Consider the following 6,871-nt stretch of genomic DNA (forward strand, 5'->3'; position numbering starts at 1 on the left):
CCGCCCGCCCACCCCCACAGGTGGGAGAGGGCCTACACCACCACAACACGCGGGGGGAGGGGAGGAGGGGGCGTGGCGGGATCACGGCCAGCGAGCGCATCCGTGGGGGGAGGTCGGGATGGACTTGCCTTGGCGAGGGCAGGAAAAGGAGGAGAAACGGAACGGACAGTTGATAAAGTGCGTGGGAGAGAGACAAGGATGATAAGGTTGGAAGGGGACAACGGTGCATGAGGATCCCGATTAATATTTTCAACAGAAGAATCCCGATTGTGTTAGATCTTTCTCATAGCAGTACATGCATTTGTATGCTTCTCCAAATCTACATGCACACAATTTTTCTTCTTCTTGAAGTTGGATTTGCATCCGTTTGTACTTTTTTAACGTATACTCATACAGACTACATAGGCCAACACAGACGGCGGAAACATATATGCCTGGACATCCAATAAAATAAAGTAGATTTTCTCGCCTTAGGATGGATAACATTCAAACGTATTGTGATTGTGTGAGTATTGAGATCACAACGAGAATAGGGAGGAGGATAAGTAGCAACACAGATGGGACGCCATGCGTTGAAATAAAGGACGGACATATTGTGGTCTCGAGTCATAATTATTGTGTTAGGAGAGTGTGGTATTTTTCCCGTTGCAACGCACCGGCTCTCTTCTCAAACCTGACCATGTAGTGTAGTGACCAGTAGTAGTAATGTGGTGATTATCCAGTAGTAACAGATGCATGTAAATGTTCAGTTAAAGCAGCTTATAGCCTTGGGAATGTGCTTATTCAGATCACACAATAAGGAAAAAAGAACACTACCATTAAGGAATGCTACAGAAATGGCAGTGATACTGAAGGATCTGCTTATTCGGATAAGAATTCCAATTCCAAAAGAAAAACCCCTTTCAAAAAAGGGGAGTGGGATTAGGGCAAATAAAAAGGAAGGGAGGAGTACACCTTGCTCCTGATCCAGAACATTAAAGGGACTGATAATGACCAGGTGAGATAGGATTCGGGAACGTGATGCCTTGATTGTTTTCTGACTGGATCCGGAGGCCGGAGCACTGTTTGCTTTCCATGTTCAGTGTTCATGCTCGCTCTATCATTGGGGTTTATGGCCGTATGTACAAAGACATCATTATTTTCTTCATTTCTTTTTGGCATCAGATTATCAGAAGCATCTCCCACTCCCATGAATGTTGTTTCTTTTCTCTTATTTTCCTTTCCTGCTTGATAACATCAGTACTACATAAAAATATGACTATTTGCTTGTTTGTAGTGACTTTCATGCATTACATTAATGCATAGACATCTTAGGCAAAGAATGTTTAATTCAGCAGTGTAGCAGCATTAGCTTGCTCCGCCGTATGCCGTATGCTCCGTTGTATACCAGGAGTACATGTTTATGGTCTTGCTGCATTAGTCTAACTTCAGTTGGAATGGCAGGATATATATGCATGATCCATGAATCAAAACATGACATTTGTTGATCATCTGGAAATAAAGTACCATACCAAAATAATCTGTTTCAACTTGAGCATTTGCTCCTTGAAATAATCATGTCAAAAGCACAGAAAAATGCACTTTCATCAGTATCACCTTAATTGTGACTTTCTTCATGTTCTTGTTCTTTCAGCAGTATTCTTCAGATTCTTGCTCATGGGGTTCTTGTTCTGCAGGTTCTGCCGGACAAGGAGCTCGGAGAGGCGCTGGAGGAGGTAGAATTTGATAAAAAAACAGGGCAGCAGCAGCATTTCAGTTTGGGAAGGTTAGACTGCTGGAGTTGAAGCAGTTGTGGATTTCTTCAAGGCAAAAATAGAGCATTTCCACTTAGTGAGATGAAAAGGGTTAGCTTTCAGGCTTTGTTCCAGCATGCTTTTGATTCGTCACACCTGAGCACTAATTATTACCTGCCTCCCTCTCCGTGTGGGTTAAATGTGTGCTCGGTGCGTTAGGTCCTGCTTGTTTTAATTTGAACAAGAAACCAACCCTGTACTGCTGGTAGTCCTAAGCACACTTGATTTTTTGGGTCGAAACTGTAAATTAGTACGTTGTTGGCCCTGCTGCACAGCATAGCAGGAGAGCCCGGCCCACCTTCAATGTGCGCATGATCTAGGGCCCCTGCCAATTTCATTGTTCCTCCTGTGAACATGCCTTCCTTTATAATCCGGCTTTCCTTCCTTTAATCCTCCCTTCAATTTCATTGTTCCTCCTTTGATTATGCCTTCCTTTAAATCCGGCTTTCCTTCCTTTAATCCTTCCTTCCTTATTCTCAAGTCAGAGACTTTCTTATTCCTTGCACGCTTAGTCTCTTACACCCTTCACTCCTTAATTCCGGAGACAGCTCCTTGACGCCGAGAAAACTAAAAAGCGTATATAAATTGGGAGGATTTAATGTAAAGGGGCAAGGTGGGACTATTCTGTACAAGAGTAATTTTCTAGCCTTGCCCAGGCCTTTGACCTTTTTGTTTTGTGGGTTGTGGTCGCTGGCTCAGTTGGGCTGGGCTTGTGCCTTTAAACTCGGTGATGGATAAACGAAACCAGATCGGCCAGTGACGTACGGGCAGACAACGAAACGTTTTTATAGTGATTATTATTATTATTATAGACAGCTACGTACGACAATAGCCCTTTTATTATTATTAGGAAAAGATAATACCACCTCGGGTATATGTTTTAGATTCAAACTGAAAGCGTAAATTCACAGAAAGAAGCGTATTGTGACGGTGAACCCACGGAGTCAATCCGTACTTTATTATGAGGGAAAGATTATATAATACTAGTATATAAAAAATGCACGTGCGTTGCACCGGGCGAAAGAAAAGCACAACCTGCTACATGTGTCATTGTGCACCATTATTTATATCTAATTTTAATAAACGTCGATCGTATGGTTAAATGTGGAAACTTTCTTATTTTTAATAAAGCTTAATGCTTTCATAAAACAGAACAACTTTTTAAGAATAATTAATATTTTAATGAAAATTTGAACATTTATGTCAAAACCTGAACAGATTTTTTTGAAAAAAAATGTTTTCTTGTTTTACACTTCTAAATGTTTACTTGGGAATTTTTAAGTGTGCATTTCTAAATGGTTATTTTTTAGTAAAAATTTAAGATTTTTTGGGAAATTTTAAAGTTTTTTAAGTGTGAACATATTTTTTTGAAACAAAAATAGTGTAAGTATGTATAAAACTTTGAACATTTTTAAGCTATATTTATTGTGTTAAGGTTTTTTACAGCATAGTTTTTTAGTGCGTTTTTTTGGGGGGAAGTTTTACAGATAGTTGGTTGTTTGGTTGGGAAGAGTTTATTAATGTCTTTAACTATTTTGGTTCGGCCCAAACAAAGCACTTGACATAGACAGAAGATGTTTTTCTTGAGAAGAATTATTTTCTCATGTATTACTTTCTTAGAGTAGTTGGTTGCAGTTCAGTGAAAGTGAACACAACCTTGAAGAAAAGCATCTCGCAACTTTCCCATGCTTCTGATATTGCTCAACTCTGCTGCTGCATAGCAAGTATACTGGAAGAAGGGACGAGAGATAAATAGCAGGCCTTCTTTGCTTTGAAGCAGCACATCTCATATGTGTTGCTCCTGAAGCTTATCGGAGGATATGCATTGCGTATTCATTATCATGTTCAGTTCGTGCGAACGATTTAATTAAATCTTCTTACCCCTCAACAAAAATAAAAGTAAGCCTCCAACCGTTGGATTGTTCATCGAATATTTCAGATTGTGCAAAGATAAAATCAACATTGTATTGTATCAAACAGGGAACAAACAGAATAGGTTGTTGCCACCACCATAGGCAGCACACGGCTGACACATAAATATATTTGGTATTATATATGATGCAAAACTAATCTCGAGCACTGATTTACTCATTGACACAAAACTGACTAAAAGATCAGTCCTAGCTTTTTGTTCATTTACAGACTGAAGTCTAGCAATCTCAATTCCATAGCTAAGCGATGATGCACTTGCGACCGAGCAAGTGAGCAAAACCCCTCAAGTTGTGACTATCATCGCTGACATGTATGCACCATACACACACCCCTTCCACTTGTCTCACTCATCCATGTCTCCGGGTTCACTCTTAGCTTATCATAACTCAGATCCCATCTGTTATTGTGCACAACTTCTAACTTTGGTGACCTTCTTTGTCGAGGTTACTATCATCAACCTTTTCTTCCTCTCATCAATGGATCGCGTAATGGTACGACTATAAATTCAGGGCAAACATCCCATCAGCAAAATTAAAGCTATCCAGGTTTACCATTGTAGAATCCAAATAGTCAGGACAAATTGCAGGATTGCCCACAGCTGGTGTTTATCATGCTCTTTTCTTTGTGTAGAACACCTAGGTGAGAATAAACAGGTGTAGAAACTCGAGAATACATACGCAAACGACATACCTTTTTCTTCTAATTGCAGATGCACAAATCGGAAGGAAATATTGAAAACAAAACTATTCAACCTATTGTAAAGTCACTATATAAGTACAGAAGAACATATGCCTTGACAGGAAATTGCACTTGTATACTATTATTCAAGAAATTGTCACATAGAGAAACTAATCAGACCATTAGGTAGTTAATTTTGAGTGAAAAAAACACAGATCTCATCATGATATGCTCGTGGCATGAAGCACTCAACGGTTTCTCCTGAACATGCTTGTTGTGGTTAACTCATCTAAAAGTGGAATATGAGTAACACTTTGTAGGCACAAACTTATTGTGGTAACTAAATTGGTTTATCTTCCTCTCTCTTGTGTCGTCAACTAACAATAATCATATCCTAGTTAGACATTTATAGAACAAGGCAAATACAGAAGAGATGGATTAATTTCTGATCAATGGGATGTATGCTCTTGATATAATTGGAAAAAATGGATCTCAGATCGATAAGATGTATGCTCTTAGAATTATTGAAACCACCATGTGCACTTTGGTAATAAATCTGGGCTCTATGCAAACAACAAAATTTCTCCTATTATTTTGTTGATATAAATCTAGGCTCTGTGTGCATCATTGTGATGCAAAGGCCAGTGACTCGCCTCACTTTTTTTAAATAACATGATTGCTCCTATTTTCAGTAGGCAACATCTGTGCTGCTACATAACTAAGTGAACTTCTATGAAAAAATAGTGGAGGGCCGCTCACCGGACGGCACACCTTTTTGTGCATCGCTCCACTGCTTCAAGACATAATATGACTTTTAGACTAAATGGACATGCAACTTTGTTTTCATCAAGGAACTGAATGATGTCAATTATAGACCGCAAGTTTCTCAAGTTCAAGAACAACCAACACCAAGGGAGTTCAGCAAAGAATCTATGACATTACCAAAAGATCAGACCTAGCTTTTTCAAGCAGAACAAATACGAATTTACAGTAAAAAGGTTCAGTACAGGACCATATTCTTAACATGCAATGAAAGTTTCTTGCCTATTTCAATTCTTTTGATCTAGTTTATCTTTGTAAAGAGCATGTCTTCCTCTTTTGTCATTCTTGAGATGGATATTGTGATTCAACAAAAGGAGCATCACAAATATTTCTACCAAAATATGAATCTTTCAGGCTCGAATCAAACAGGGAGCAAACAGGACTTCTTCGTGAACTTACCTGTTCATGGAGTTGAATCAAAAAGAGAGAAAACAGAGAATCAAACAGAAGTGTAGCATCTCAAATATTTACAATCACTGAAAACTATCTACCCAATTATGAATGGTTCATACCAGACCAAGGAGAACTGTACTTTTTATGACTGTAGATGAAAATTTTACAGAATAATTTGGGAAAAGCTGGCACATACCTCAGGTGTAGCACGTTCGGACAGCGGATGTTGTTCCGCCTCAGGTCAGGTGTAGCAGGCTCGGACGGCGGAGGTTCTTCCGGCTAATTCGGCGCGATTTTGGACGGTTCTTCGAAAGTTGTGATGCGAGGTGATTTACTGGGGATTTCCGTCAAGGGCTCGGTCTTATGGCATCCAAATCCCTGTGGAGTTCGGGCTGGGCACTCCGTCTTGGAGAAGTTGTCCCGCACGAACACGGACACCGACTTCGATGCAAATTGGAGATAGACGGCAGCAGGAGGTTGGAGGTAGAGGAGGCTGTGGTGGCGCCGGAGAAGATTGGGGGCGGACGGGGAGGGGAAGAGCAACAGGGCGGCGGCAAGTCGGTGAGGAAGACCAGCCGCGCGTGGCGGCGGCGGCGCCGCCGGTGCCGTCGAGTAGAGGTGTGCTTGTGTATTTTTTTGGGCCAACTGCTCGCTCGTGTGTCCAGACGGGTTTTGCCCAAGCCCATTAGATAGTAACGGCCCAAGTGCAACAGCCCGTGAACGAAGGAGCATTTTAAGGAATTTTAACGAAGTTTTAGTGGGTACGTAAGCCAGAAACATATATAAAGAGTAGCAGGCCCAGATCGGCTAGCGCGCAGGCCGCCGGCTATTTTTTGTGATCCCAAATTAATACCACCTCGTTTATATTACTATTTTGTCTATTGTCTATATACAAATCGTAAAAACGTATTATGACATAAGAAGAAAGCATATTGTGACGGTGAACCCTATATATTCTACTTTAACATTTTAAGTATGTTCATATAATATGTATAAGATACTCCAAAGTGAGTTACATGAAAAAATTGCAAGTTGACCCATGATTTTTATTATATTTGTGAAATACGTACATATTTATACGTAAAAAGGAGCATACTCAAAATATGATACATACTACCAAAAAAGTAGTATATATAGTACCTAAACATTCTTATATACTACATAGTACGCATACATACTCTCCGATTTGATAGATACTACATACAACATACAAAACTCAAGTGGTGATAACTACCACTGGTGGTAGATAATAT

General features: G+C 40.0%; 1 long non-coding RNA gene across 1 annotated transcript; it reads right to left on the reverse strand.

Annotated features, from left to right (window-relative positions):
* Positions 1-3,742: 3,742 nt before the first annotated feature.
* LOC125528470 lies at positions 3,743-6,270 on the reverse strand. Its single transcript, XR_007292397.1, has 2 exons — positions 5,815-6,270; positions 3,743-4,222 (listed from the first exon to the last, which is right to left on the reverse strand). It is a non-coding gene; the product is annotated as an uncharacterized LOC125528470 (long non-coding RNA).
* Between the last annotated feature and the right edge of the window lie 601 nt (positions 6,271-6,871).

Source organism: Triticum urartu, unplaced genomic scaffold (genome assembly GCF_003073215.2).
Source record: "Triticum urartu cultivar G1812 unplaced genomic scaffold, Tu2.1 TuUngrouped_contig_4896, whole genome shotgun sequence".
NCBI classification, from domain to species: domain Eukaryota; kingdom Viridiplantae; phylum Streptophyta; class Magnoliopsida; order Poales; family Poaceae; genus Triticum; species Triticum urartu.